Source organism: Rutidosis leptorrhynchoides, chromosome 3 (assembly GCF_046630445.1).
Source record: "Rutidosis leptorrhynchoides isolate AG116_Rl617_1_P2 chromosome 3, CSIRO_AGI_Rlap_v1, whole genome shotgun sequence".
Taxonomy (NCBI): Eukaryota; Viridiplantae; Streptophyta; class Magnoliopsida; order Asterales; family Asteraceae; genus Rutidosis; species Rutidosis leptorrhynchoides.
In genome coordinates this window covers 481,660,748-481,677,109 of record NC_092335.1, presented here as the reverse complement: position 1 = coordinate 481,677,109, position 16,362 = coordinate 481,660,748, and positions in this window count along the sequence as shown.

Below are 16,362 nucleotides of genomic sequence, written 5' to 3'. Positions count from 1 at the left end.
TAATAATAATAATAATAAGATAAAACTGGAACGACGATAATAACGACGATAATAATAATCATTTTTAATAATAATACAAAAATTCGATGGACTATAACTTCAAATCCGTTCATCGAAATCATTCGATATCTAAATGAAAAGTTCTTAATTTTTCGCTAGCTTTCCAACAACATGCATATCTTATACCTTATCTCAGTCGCATATATAACTAATTCAGGATTCAACATAACCTAACTAAAGGCAATATCAAAAGTACAAACATGCATAATCCTATATACTCGAGCACTAGTCAGGGATACACTATTAGTATATAAAAGTTAAATTATGAGTACTCACGTATCAATATTGAGATTCAATATTGCAGGAAAGGTACGTAGACGCAACGGAGATGATAAATACTATATTGACCTCGCGAGCATACCCATGAACCATACCCAATCACCTCCATAGCTATAACCCATAATTTCCTTAATCCAATCCCACTCGAAAAACAATTTCGAAATCACTCGGACAGTACTCTGACGTAATATTTATGTATACTAATAATATCTTGAAATAATATGGAGTAAATATATATATGTAAATCGATTGAGAGAGTTTAGAGAAAAATATTTTCAAGTTTCTATGAAATAATGAAGCCTATTGAATTCTATTTATAATAGATTTTTGAATTATTAAAGTGAATTATTAAAGTATGAATTATTAAAGTGAATTATTAAAGTATGAATTATTAAAGTGAATTATTAAAGTAAATTATTAAAGTATGAATTATTAAAGTATGAATTATTAAAGTGAATTATTAAAGTTAAAGTTAAAGTAAAGTAAAAATAAAGTAAAGGTAAAGTTTAAGTATAGTAAAAGTATAAAACTACATAATACGTATAATACGCGTATAAATATATATAATATTAATTTAAATCATTATATATATTTAATAAAATAAAATATAAATATCGTTATCTTTATCATACTAGTTAAGTAATGAGTTGTCAAAAGTGGTTCTAGATATTTATAAAAGTTATATACGTTTTAATAATAAAGTTCTTTTTAAACTGAAAACGTTTTTGTACGTTTGAAACTAAATAGATCAATCGAGTCTTTATGAGATTCAATCTTCCACTATCCTTTGTCTAGTTCTCAATGATTAACAATTTGTTCTTATTCATAAATCACTTTACCATTTTCTGAATATTGTTAAAATAGAAAGATTTCTCAAATCAACGTGGGCTTTTCAACAGAGACTTGTAATCATAATTGAATATATCTGATAATTCAATCATTTGATCTTATCTTCTAATTCCATTGATAAACATTTTGAAACAGATACAATCATATAAAGTATTTAATCTAATATTTTGTTTACGTTTCAAGTTATAATATATATATACACATATACATATATAATCATATTCATTTAATGGTTCGTGAATCGTTGGAACTTGGTCGAGGTCGAATGAATGTATGAACATAGTTTAAAATTCTTGAAATTTAACTTAACAAATATTGCTTATCGTGTCGGAAACATATAAAGATTAAAGTTTAAATTTGGTTGGAAATTTCTGGGTTGTCACACACAAGGAGCATTTGGATGCAAGATTAAGTGGGAGATTGGAAATCTCTTGCTTTGTGTTATAACCCCTTAACCGGTGGCATTTGTTTTCGGCTAAACAAATGCTCACCAAAATGGCTAGATTGTGAACACACTTATTTTGCATGTGTGGTTGTTTGTATGATTATTGCTTTGTATGTTTGGTTGATACAATTAATCACAAGATAACACAAACAAAACGACAATTTAATTGGTTAAATTAGACGTTCTAAGTACATGCAAAACGGAAATTTAAATGGTTAAATTAAAATAGCAACCAAAAACCTTAATAAATGGTTATTAAGAACAAGAAAAGGATGACGTACATAAAATGGTTTATATCAAGTAATTGGCTCAATTACAAGACATGAAATTGGTTTTTCATAAGTACCATACACTAAATGCATGTTGGTGTATGGCATAAAAGTTTTCCCAAACTAGAATTAATGAAAACTCAAATCCCTTTTACAACAAGGCAACAAGTTTAACGCCATCCTATTGTGTGACACTTAAAAGTATTAGGGAACTCATGATGGGATAAAGGTCACCTAACCGTTATGAGCAAACTAATATGATTAAGGTAAATTTCGCATGCTTGTGGGATAAAGGTCACCTAACCACTTGTATGTTAAATTTACAAGTCTATACAAGTAGGACGACTTGATTTGGAAATCATGAACTTAGGGTCACCGAAGCATGATGAACAAATAGGCGTTGATGGGATAATATGTCATGCAAAAGGATTGCATGATCCCATAACTTAGAAGTTGCAAAAGGATTGCAATTGTCACATAATGACTACCTAGCTAAACCAAATGACGGGATAAAGGTCACCTAACCGAAATTTGGTTTACCGTTGGATTCTAAAATTTAATAAATATCAATTGGATTTAAAGGGTATTGATTATTAAATTAAAATTGATACTTAAACAACTTTGTTAAATTTTGTAGATGGCCGCCAATAACAACAACAACATACCAAACGCACCACTTAACCTAAACAACCTATCATTAAGGTCTCTCTTAGAGAAAGACAAACTCAACCATACCAACTTTATGGATTGGTTCCGCAATCTTCGGATTGTCCTCAAACAAGAGGATAAAGCGTATGTACTTGAGGACCCCATTCCCGATCAACCGGATGAGGATGACGAGGAGGCAATGGCCTTTTACGATAAGTATTGCCGCGACTCCCTTCAAGTCTCATGCCTAATGCTTGGACTATGATTCCCGAACTCCAAAAGGATTTCGAGCATCATAGTGCATACGACATGATAACGCAATTGAAGGAGATGTTCCTTCAACAAGCGCGTGTCGAGCGTTTCGAGACCGTTCGGGCGCTACATGCTTGTCGTATGGACGATACCCAATCGGTTTCATCTTATGTGCTTAAGATGAAAAGCCTTATTGATCGTGCTAACCGTCTTAACCTAAACATATCAAATGAGTTAGCCACCGATCTTATCCTTAACTCCCTATCAAAAAGGTTTGATCAATTTGTAATTAATTACAATATGAATGGGATGGATAAAAGCATAGGTGAGCTTCACGGTATGCTTAGAACGGCGGAAACTAGCATGGGTAAAAGGGCTTTACCCGTGTTAGCAATCGATCAAGGTGGATCCAAAGGTAAGACCTCTAAGCCAAAGGTGGCTAAGAGAAAAGGACCCGCCTATCAAGGCAAAGGGAAGGGGAAGATGGTTACCCCAACCATCAACAAGGCTAAGAAGCAAAAGGTAGCTGAGAAGGCAAACCTCAAAGAAGACCCGTGTTTCGGTTGCGGTGAAATGGGTCACTGGAAGCGAAATTGCCCGGTCTATCTTAAGGAGTTGAAGGACAAGAGGGATGCAGGGCAAACCTCAGGTAACATATATATGGTATATATTGAGCTTAATATTACTTCTTCTAATACATGGGTATTAGACACAGGATGTGGAACTCATATTTGCAATTCTTTGCAGGGGTTCAAAAGAAGTGATCATATGGCGGGAACATCAAGTCTCTATATGGGCAATGGTGCAAAGGTGCATGTTAAAGCTCAAGGAGATTTTGTTTTGAAGCTTCCAAGCGGATTGGAACTTATTTTAGAAAATGTTTTGTATGCTCCGGATTTGTGTAGAAACATTATTTCTATTTCTCGCTTAAAACAATGTGGTTTTTATCTTAATTTTGTTAATGATGATATCCACGTTTATTTAGATAATGTATTCTATTTTAAGGCTTCGCCTTCAAATGGAATTTTTGAATTGGTTCATGATGACACATCATCTAGTAGCTCAATATACCATACTAGCACCAAGAAACTCAAAAGGGATTTGAGTGATTCCTACTTATGGCATTGTCGCCTTGGTCACATAAACAAGAACCGAATGCATACACTTCAAATGTATGGACTTTTGAAATCAAATGAAATGGACTCATTTGATGTATGTGAATCTTGTTTACAAGGCAAAATGACTAAAGCGCCTTTCAAAGGGACCTATGAAAGGGCTAAGGACTTATTGGGATTAATACATTCGGATGTATGTGGACCCTTTAAGCCCATAGCTAGGAATGGTGAAAGATACTTCGTCACTTTCATTGATGACTTCAGTCGTTTTGGATATGTCTACTTGTTAAGACATAAGGACGAAACTTTTGAAGCATTCAAAGAATATCAAAGCGAAGTACAAAATCAACTCAATAAGACAATCAAGGTACTTCGTACCGATAGAGAAGGTGAATACCTAAGCGATGCTTTCCAAGATCATCTTAGGAGTTGTGGGATTATCTCACAACTTACTCCACCCGGAACACCCCAACTTAATGGAGTTTCCGAAAGGAGGAACCGAACCCTAATGGATATGGTTCGATCTATGATGGCTAGAAGCACGTTACCTCTATCATTTTGGGGTTATTGTCTATGCTCCGCGGCTCGTATTTTAAATATGGCCCCAACCAAGAAAGTGGAACGAACACCTCATGAGATGTGGTTTGGAAAACCTCCATCTCTATCATACTTAAAGGTATGGGGATGTGAAGCTTATCCTAAGCGTTACGTCCCTAATAAGTTGAATGCTCGATCCACGAAGTGTATCTTCATAGGATATCCCAAGGATAATATGGGATATTATTTCTATGATCCATCCGAGCAGAATGTATTTGTTGCTCGGAAGGCGGGATTCCTTGAAACTAAGTTCCTAATGGAAGGAAGTAGTGAAAGGAAGATAGATCTTGAAGAGGTTCAAGATCAAATAGATGATACACAATTGGTTGACACTAGCACTCAACATGAAAATGTTGATAGTGATCAAATGGATGATCAAAATACACAAGACATTCGTAGATCTGGTAGGATTAGCAATCCTCCTGAGAGATATGGTTTTCTCATAGATGGTTGCTATACGGTTGATTTGGATGAACCAACAAACTACCAAGATGCTTTATCAAGGATTGATAAAGATAAATGGCAGGAAGCCATGAAATCTGAGATGCAATCCATGTATGACAACCAAGTTTGGGAACTTGTTACACAACCTCCTGGCTCTAGGCTAGTTGATTGTAAATGGCTTTTCAAAATGAAAACCGACATACATGGAAACTTGGATACATACAAAGCTAGACTTGTAGCAAAAGGTTTCACTCAAACTCAAGGGATTGATTATGATGAAACTTTCTCGCCAGTGGCAATGCTAAAGTCTATTAGGATATTATTTGCCATTGCTGCTCACTATGACTATGAAATATGGCAAATGGATGTCAAAACCGCTTTCCTAAATGGATATCTTGAGGAAGATGTTTATATGGTACAGCCCGAAGGTTTTGTTGATCCGAAAAATCCTAAAAAGGTATGCAGTTAAAGAAATCAATCTACGGATTGAAACAAGCATCTAGAATGTGGAATCATCGTTTTAATGAAGAGGCAAAGAAATTTGGCTTCATTAAAAATGGTGATGAAGCTTGTGTATACAAGAAGGCTAGTGGGAGCTCTATAATGTTCCTTGTGCTATATGTGGATGATATATTATTGTTTGGGAATGATATAACCACAATGCAAGAGGTCAAAACTTGGCTAAAAGGTTGCTTCTCCATTAAGGATCTTGGAGAAGCACAATACATATTGGGGATTGGGATCTATAGGAATAGATCCAAGAGATTGATAGGTTTAAGTCAAAGTACATACATTGACAAAATCTTGAAAAGGTTCAAGATGGAAAACTCTAAGAAAGGTTTGGTACCTATTCAAAGAGGAACCGTTCTCAGTTCATCTCAGTGTCCTACCACGAAAGATGAACAAGAGAGAATGAAGAAAGTCCCATACGCATCTGCTATTGGGTCTATCATGTATGCAATGATATGTACTAGACCGGATGTGTCATGCGCTCTAAGCTTGACAAGTAGATACCAGAATAACCCAGGAAACAGTCATTGGATTGCTGTTAAAAGTATATTGAAATACCTTAGGAGGACTAAGGATATGTTTCTAATATATGGGTCTGGTGAGGAGGAACTCGCTGTAAAAGGTTACGTGGACGCGAGTTTCCAAACTGATCGAGATGACTCTCGATCACAATCCGGCTATGTCTTCACATTAAATGGAGGTGCGGTCTCTTGGAAGAGTTCAAAACAGGATGTTGTTGCATTATCCACTACATAATCGGAGTACATTGCCGCATCATTGGCAACACAGGAAGCTGCATGGATGAAGAAATTCATCGACGACTTAGGAGTGGTCCCTACCATTCAAGACCCTCTTGAGATCTTTTGTGACAACGAAGGTGCGATTGCTCAAATCAAGGAACCTCGTGCTCACCAAAAGACCCGTCACATTGAGCGGAGATTCAACTACATTAGGGATGAAGTTGAAAAGGGAAAGATATGTATTCGCAAAGTTCACACAGATCATAACATAGCGGATCCACTCACGAAACTCTTATATGGAGCAAAACATGAAGGACATGTTTGTGCATTAGGGCTTCGATATTCTAGTGATTGGTCATGATCTATTTAAGTATTGTAATGGAACGAAGTGGTTCAAACTCATTAATATAATTATGGTTTAATTTATTTTGAGTTATGTTCCTATTTTGCATATTTTATCCATGAATAAGTAATTATTCTAAATTCCGTAGTCGATCACATTTGTGGGAGCAAATGTGAGGTTTAGACTATTGTGAACTTGGATTGGTATACATTCATGGGATGAATGTGGGGCAAGGTTGCAACCAAGGTTCATAGATATTTGTTGGATACAAATATTGGAAGACCCGCTCTCAAGATTTACTAAATGGAGCCTTTGTGGTTGATCACATGTAATCTTGAGTAAAGGCAAATATCATTGTATCCTCTGACCTGAGATACGTATTGGGTTCGGATATTTACCAGGTATTGTGCCTTGATTCTTTCCTTCGCTATTCTGAAATATGGTAGTTCATAAGGAAGAGCTCAGGTATAATGCATGGTATGTATTTAGGACATATGTAGTCAAGATGGAATTTGTCCCTCTTATTCGTTGAGAGTCAGATGTTTAAGGCCTGATAAAGTTAAATCTATAAGAGAGTGATCACTCTGTGTCTCTTGGATTTAACATGACATCTAGGACGAAAGGATACTATGAAAGATTTACCTATTCATATTCGAGATGGGAACTCGAAAGGGATGATGTTATTGAATGGCACAAGTCATAACATATTGGGGGTGATGGACGGTAGTTAGGTGGTATCCATCACTTGCATTAATTTCTTATGTTTCTCGTGCAAGTGGGAGATTGAAGGTATTTCGTATGCCCGAGAGACATATTAAATTAATGTGGCTAATATGTTTTGATCCAAGTCGGGTCATACCCAATAACAAACTTACCGACACCTTATAAGTATTTAATCTTAACGATTGGGTCGTTAAATAAATACACGACACTTGAACTTTAGAAAATTGGTTTTCTAAAATATCATCACTTGAGATAAATTATTTGGATAATTTATATTTAATTATTTATAGGTTTAAATAATTATGTTGTGTTATATTTTATAAAAGGTTTATAAAATATGGAAGTAATATAACAATTACATGGTTTTATATATATATATATATAACAAGTTTATATATATATAAGTAAAAGTCATTATTATATAAAAAAATGAAGAAGTGTGCAGAATTTTTTTAGTCTTCAAGGCAAGCACACATGCTCATTTTGTTGCTCCCAAAAAATACACAACTTCAAGGTGCATGGTACATTACTTGAACCAAGACTTGACCATGAGTTTTTCAAGTGTTTTTCTACATTTGAACTTGAAGAAAACTCTGCACAAAACCACCTCAGCAGCAGCCTGCTGCCGTGGCCCTTTTGGCACCAAAAGGAAGCTCAAAATTTGATTTTCAAGTTCATTTTAAGTGTCTAATGAAATCCTAACTAAAGGCTAGGGTGTTGGTGATAAGTTTGGGGTATTATCCCTTGAGGTTTCATAGTTTTGAAGCTTCATTCATCATCATTCTTTCACTTGCTGCTGTCCAGTTTTCAGGGTGCGAAAGAAGAGGGTTTGAAGCTAGGATTCAAGGTGATTAAAGTCTAGCCAATACAAGGGTGTGTTGGTACTTTGTTTCATCATCTTTCTCATCATTTTTCAAGCCATTTTCAGCCCTTAAACTTAGTTTAAGGAGGTATAACACTCTTATCTTTTCTTGTTATTTTGTAAGCATCATTTCACAACTTAATCCAAGATGGGATTTAGCTTTAATTGGTTTAAAAATAACAAGTTTAAATTCGTAAATTACACGCTTCCGTTTTGATTATAATCTTAAATGGTTTTAAGAGTTTTAAACTTGTTAAATCCCAACACAACTTGCCAATCACCGATGTTTTAAAAGGAATACTGAATTATGGTCGCTTCATCAAAGAGTTAATCTCTCAAAGGGGTAAATATCATGATGAGACATTCTTTTTTCATTGAGGAAGAATGTAATAAAATTCTAGCATCAAGGCCAAGGATTCCTAAAAAGTTAGGAGATCCGGGAAAATTTGTTTTCCCTTGCAAGTTTGGTGATTCGGAAGTGTTCAATGCATTTGCCAATTTGGGTGCAAGCATTAATCTTATGCCCCACTAACTTTACGAAAGACTTGGTCTTGGACCTCTTAAACTGACCTGAAATAGAATTAGATTGGCCAACCAATTGGTATAGTCGAGGACATCTTAGTTTGCATTGACACCTTGCTGTTCCCGATTGACTTTGTGATTATGGAAATGAAGGATGACCTTCAAGTTCCACTCATCTTAGGAAGACCATTCTTAGCAACCACTGATACAATCATTTTAGTCGGACGCAACCAACTCAACTTTGGTGTTGGTGATGAACGTGTGACCATTAATATTAGGGAAGCTATGAAGTGATCAACCGAAACCGATGATGATGAATGTTATGCCATTGACATTATTGACCAATTTGTAGATGAAGAGTTTGAAAAACTCTTAGCGGTTGATACCACCAGGTTCAACCCACTTTGTGAAAATGAAACCATGGACTTAGAGGCTGACTTTAGAGACCTAATGAATGTGAATGTTGGTGATTGTGAGATTAAAAGTGAAACCACTTGGGAAGAGTCATTTGAGGCTATTCCCAATGAAGATAGATTTCGAATCAAATCTTCATGAGAAGAACCTCCTACTCTTGAATTAAAAGAGCTTCCCGAGCACCTTGAGTATGCTTATCTCAAGGAATCAAGTCAATTACCTGTGATTATCTCATCGAGACTCACAAATGATCAAAAGACACGACTTGTTTCATGATATGCTCTCACAAACATACATTATATCTTTTATATTTATACTTAAACGTGGACTCAACTATGTGACAAGCATTCGAGAAACAATGACTCGATAGTTGTAATTAGCAAGTTTTCCGTTTAAGTTTCGTACCAAGAGAGCGATGATTGCTAGTTGAATCGATAAAAACTCATAATCATCCTAAGGTTTGTTTGATTAGGGGGGGGGGGTTGAATTTTGAGATATTAAAGAAAACAATTGCAAATTAAACTAAAAACTAGAAATGATTAAGTAAATATCAATATTAAAAGTATGTACACTTGCTTAATCCACTTGAAGCATTCAGATTGTTCTTTTGTTCACTTAAGATCTACTTGTATTCAAACTTATGCTAGTATCCCTACTAGATGTTATAATGATCAAATCAACACTTGCAAATTCCCATAAGCTTATATCAATTGATCTAGTTGAATCATGCAATTATCATTAGTACTTAGGCTAGGTTGAAGTCCCCTAAAACCCTTTGGTAATCAAAATCTCTTGAGAAAACCAAACTTCAATATTTTGACTAAGGACCAATTAAAAACCAATCTAAACCAAGACCCCAATCCCTTGAAAGCCCCAATTTGATTGTCTAGATCACCTAAGTGTTGAATTATAAGTTGTTTCACTAATCAAATCCCTAAGAAAAGCTACACAACTCATATAATCAAAGTAAAGTCCAGAACAAACATAGCAAAGGATCTTTTGGCTAATTCTAGTAACAAATCACAATCATCAACTCATAGAATCATCCAAACATAATCAATAACATAGATATGAACAATCCTTGGCTTTCAAGCTTCATAAACAAGTGTACATCATAAAATCTAGCCAATCATGGCTAGAACAAGATTAATACAAGTAATAAGAGTGAATCTAAACATCATTAAGCAATAAATAAGAGTAGATTGTACCAAACTTATGAAAATTACAATAAAGCTAGATGAAGAAGTACAAGCCCTAGATCTTGATTCAATATTCAAATCCTTGATGTAGAATGAAAGAAATGATGAAAAACTCAATAATCTAACTATCAAACCCTAATCTCCTCAGCCACCAGCTAATTTACTATTCTGTTCTATCCAAGTTATGAGAAACCCTCATCTCATTCTATTTATACTTCTCCAAAAACTGCCCCAGAATTCATAGAGGAACGTCGTTCCTCTTTTAGGAACGGCGTTCTTGGGCTCGTTATGTGGAACGCCATTCTTCTTAATTACAAACGTCGTTCCTGAATCGTTCTCTATATGCCCATTTTTCTGTTTCCATTTCCTTTGTATTTTTCCAGGTAGAACGTGGTTCTTGACTTTGGAACGCCATTCTTGCATGTTGGAACGTCGTTCTAGATTATGAGAACGTCGTTCTTGAGCCAGTTCCAACACTTTACATTTTGTACACTTTGGTCAATTTTACACCAAATTCACACTTGAAACTGCTATAGCACTCAGAATGCGGTTAAACCTAAGATCTTAACTTTTTGAGCATATTGGACATGAAAACCGAGTAAAACGAGGTAGATATTGCATGACAAACATAGCATGGATGAGTAATATCAAACCCCCCTACATTTGAACCTTGCTTGTCCTCAAACAAGCATAACAATAAACAAGACTTGAAGATAAATAACAATCAATGATCAAAGCCAAAGTGCAATAGTTGGGCAATAAATGATACCTCCATGAATGTGCACTTTGATGGCTAGAATGATCTCCAAATGCTTGCATTTTCTAAGGACCAAGCATACCTTCCTCCCCTTATTTTTCTTTCACAACTAGCAAAAACTCAACTCAATGCTTCAAACAACTTCACTTCATCAATTCATTAAATGGGTAATGGTGAGGGTGGTAATCCTTGACTATATCTTCAACTAAGCTTCAAAAGATACACCACTCCTCCAAATCAAGCTTCAAATTTTTAAATATCCTCAAATCAATCAAATTCAAGCCTAGGCTAAATATCTACACATCGTCATACATCTTTAAAACAAACGATCAAACAACAAGCTCCCAAGAAAGGCTCAAATATCCACAAGATTTTGCAATTAAGAGTAATCAATACAAGAATCGAGCTTTTTAGTACAAACCTTTCTTAGAGCGTTCTTCAAACCATCACAAGCATAAACCTCATCTTCATACCCCACTTTCATCACCACTACCGATTAAGAACTACCCAAAAGCTTTACCTCGGTGTAATGGAGCGCCAAATTACATGAGTCACCCTAGAAAACGTTTAGCCTTAAAGAAGACAAGGATTTAAGAAAACAATTTTTCGTTTTTAGAAAGGGAAAATGAGTCAAGTTGTGAAACAAGACAAGTTTTCCAAAAATTTTGGTTTCAAGCTTTGTGCATTCCAAAGCCATCCCGGTTTTGAGACAACCGCACGGATAGCTATTGCCCCGGTATATTACAAAATTGAACTACCTTCTTGTATTGAAGGTGATGAGACAAAAGCTATCTTGCGCTCATAAGGTTATGTGCATACAAGCCACCCTGGTGGTGTGACGGCTGCACGGTTAGATACTTCACCGGTAAACATACTACTCGGTGTCAATAGCGATAGGAAAGTAACTACCTTGGGTGTGAGATTAACGGTGGGTCTATTGCACGATACTTAGAAGACTTTACTTCCAAGCGTAGGTCTTTTGGTACACAACTTAACTTAGATGACTTTACTTCCAAGTTTAGAAGACTTGACTTCCAAAACGAGACATGGGAGGACTTAACTCTCCTGGAAGTGTCAAAGCTCAAGGCTTTTTTCCACTTGGCTACTTCCCACATAACAAGATTTTATGCTTATATTGAGAAAGGTTAGGAAGTAGAAACTACCCCCCCCCCCCCCCCCCCCCCGTAATTGATGGAACAAATGTGCAATAGCTTTTGGCTATGGCATGTGTTGTCTAAGCAACACTAGCACGAAGCCATTGCTCCTAAAGATGATAGCACATTGTGAAGCTTGGTGGCTCCTCTTTTCTCGGTATGATACATCGGTATGAAACATCGTGAAATGATGAATCAACCAATGTAAATATGAAATGGTGCGGATTAGGAAGTATCCTACACCAAGTAGAACGACACTCGGGAGACTTGACTCCCTTTAGAGGATGGACTTGAGTCATACAGAAGTGTTAAAGCTTAAAGCTTTAAACACTTGAGTTTTGGAACAAACATGGAAGACTTTACTTCCATGCAACAACTTGATTTCCTTAAAAATTTTAACTTTAAGCACATGGATCATTTGTAAGTGGGAGACTTTACTCCCACTTGAGAATTGCAAACATGAAAGGAATACTATACTTCCTTAGGGTTACAAGTTTTGTTACCATTTAATTGTTTATGATTTGAATTAATGTAATGGTAAGAACTTGTTCCAAAAAAAAAAAGATCAACATTGCAAGCTTGATCATTAAAGTCTATGTGACAAGTTTAACCCAAAAAGTTCAAAATGACCCGAGATTTTAACTCTCCCTCTACATTTAGTTTGATGCAATCCCCTCATTGCATTGAATGATGAAATTAGTAAAAATGAGAGGCATTTTAAAATAGAATATAAGAGAGAAGAGTAAGAAAAACTGAGATAGATCAAATGATCTTAGTTGTCACCATTCGGATAAACTTAGTCACCAAAGAATGCAAGTTGATGAGCTTGATGCCTGAACTTACTGCGAGGCTTGAATCAATTATCAAAAAGTGTATCCTGCCACTAAGATCCACATACAAGCAAAAGATACCATAAACAAAATCCACAAGCAATCACAAAGTTATTAAAATCATAGTGTGACATTGTGCGATAGTAGCAATACAAGTGTACTACCTCGCACCAAATCAACGATCCTTAGTTCCACACACAATTATCAAATTAATTTAAGTTACAAGCCAAATCATAAGATTGTTTCATAAATCACGATAGATGCTAGTTACCACTTAACCTTGACATGACAAGGTTCCTTCACCTTCACAACGTGTGATTGAGTTGCGTGAAGTTTCCTTTAGAATATGCCCTTCTTTGTACTCCTTAACACCGAACCGGATCATCGAAATTTTTTCAAACCCATTTAAGTCAACCTTTAAGAACTTGGCAAGTCGAGTTACATAGTGGCCACCGACACTTGGGAGCTTCGATTTGTCTCCAATTGTATCAAAGAGGTAGCTTGCAACGAGGTTAGGAACATGAACATGCTTTCGCTTGTGATCTCTATGAACTGACCAAATATCGAGCAATGTCATCTTATCCTTATCCTCCACGCGGTGGAAAACCGTATTTGCAAAGAACCCTTGAATACATCTAAGTGTAGGACTAGAAAGTGCGTGAGGCACTTGGTTAGATGGTGTAAACTTGGTATTACTAATCTTATGCCAAAATTGTTTTGGATCAAACTCATTTGGATTGAATGTCTCACATTTGGCCAAGTACATGAAAGTGACATTAGGTGAGGTATCCTTGTAGAGATCTAGACTGGCCATAAATTGTGCCATACTTAATTGCCATTCTTCCCCCCAACCTAAATGCGAGGTAATCTTCTTGCCACGAAGAACAGACTTTGAAGTTAACCCTCAAGGTTTTTAGAAATTCCCTTTTTAATAAGGGGTAGAACATGTAAATGGTGATAAAACTTGTAAATTTGGGAAAGTAAAGTCTTTCCTTTGTTGTTTCAAAGAAAAGGAAGTGAAGTCTTCCTTTTATCTTGTAATTTTCAAGTGGGAGTAAAGTCTTCCACTTTCAAGGTGATTCATGAGTTTAAAGTTGACAATTTTTAAGAGAATCAAAAGGTTTTGCATGGAAGTAAAGTCTTCCATGTTGGTTTCAAAACTCAAGTTTTTTTAGCCTCAAGTTTTAACACTTCCGGATTGTCATACCCCGTCCAAATCCTCCTGAACGAATACAATAACATCTGGTACCATTACGAGGTTCTGACCTTTATATGCCATGAACGACTCCATGTAATATGATCAAATGCACTGCGGAAGATTTCTTTCATACCTGAGAATAAACATGCTTTAAAGTGTCAACCAAAAGGTTGGTGAGTTCATAAGTTTATCATAAAACAATAAAATTCATCATTTTGATAGACCACAAGATTTAAATCCTGCATGGTACAAATGGGCCCAAATCATATACCCACCTGTAATGTACATGCAATATCTTTTAAATACAGTACACCTTTCTCGTGTACGAAATAATCTTTCATAAATTTTAGTAACCGTACACATATCTTGTGCACAAAATTAACATACACATAACCTGTGTATAAAATCATTCTCTCGATACATAACATTCACTTTTCATTGCTTTCATAGCTTGGCTTGGTAACCGACCTTAACATATAATGCGCATAATAATATCCCCAAAACAGAACATCTCATCTGTATAATAATCATATAAACTTCGAAGTACTAAACACCACGCCCACTAGCCCTTCTGTCTAGTGAACATTCTGGGCGGGGGTGTTAACCCCGGTAGCTACCTTTAGGATTCGCGTCAATTAGGCGTGCACTAATTCTCAAAAATAGTGATGTTCCCTAATTCTTAGGTTACCAAGCAATAATAATCAGGGGAAAAATATTCATATCAATTGTGACAATTATCACGTCCACATAATTCAATGGTGGCAATTATCACGTCCACATAATTCATTCGAGGAATGTTTTGCTTGTGTCTATCTCGTCAAACATTTATAAAAGCATTTCATGTATTCGCAGTTCAAAATGTATTTTAAAAGCATTTAATAAAGCAGTTGTAAAAGTAGCGCATGTATTCTCAGTCCCAAAAATGTAAAGAGTAAAAGGGAATCAAATGAACTCACATATTGTATTTTGTAGTAAAAATACATATGACGACATTGAACAATGCAGGGTTGACCTCGGATTCACGAACCTATATCAATTATGTATATTAACACATATAATAGTAATCAAATAATTTCATTTCTTAATCTTATAATATTTATATATTAAGTGTTGTAGTTATATGAAATTTATTATAAATCCTTATTAATATATATATACTTTATGTATATATTATATCTTAGATTATAAATTATCTATATTTATTTTCTGGATATCTATTTAAAGTAATTGATTTTTATACATATGACACATTGATATATTTAGAGTATAACCTTCACGTTATGTGCGTATAGAAATATGACACATTGATATAATTTACTTATACAGTAAATATATATTATATTAAGTTTGAATATATTTAATATTATTAATGTATTATCATTATTAATTTATTTTAAAATTAATCTTATAACAAAGTATTATAAGTTTAATTATGTAGATAGGTTAAATATATAATAATTATGTCTTACATATTTATTACAGATCTTAAATTTATATACTATTATTTGATTAATATAAATCTTATATTTATTATATATATCGAAATTTATATATATAAATTATCTAAATTCAAATTTATATATCAATAAATCATCTAATAATTCTAATTAATATTTTATTGACTTCAAATCAGTAGATAATTTGTACAAAATTTTATAAAATAATCTATACAATATTACTATTTGTTTATGTATTAATTATTATTTTCAATAATCGTTTAATACTTAAAATACAAAAAAATTGGTAAACGAGTTTAAAATTATATTTTATATTTTTCTAAGTATCTACTAATCTTAATAAACATACGAAAATTTTATAAAATATTTTTATCACGTTTTAGTATTTATTTCTAATATTGTTCTTAGTTTACATTAAATCAAAATTAATTAAGTAATAAATACCAAATAAACTTAATTAAATTAGTTTATAATTTTCTCAGGCTTCTATATGTTTAATAAACTGAAAAAAATTATTTTTGTATTTTTATTGCTGATAAACATATTTATTATGAATTTTGTATATCTTTTAATATATAATCGAAATTAATTATAAATAATAATCCAAAAGTTCTAAAAATCATTTTTATAACTTTCTTAAGAGTTCCTAACTATTTTCTATTCATTCTTACAGTTCCAAATAGTTTACACCAATT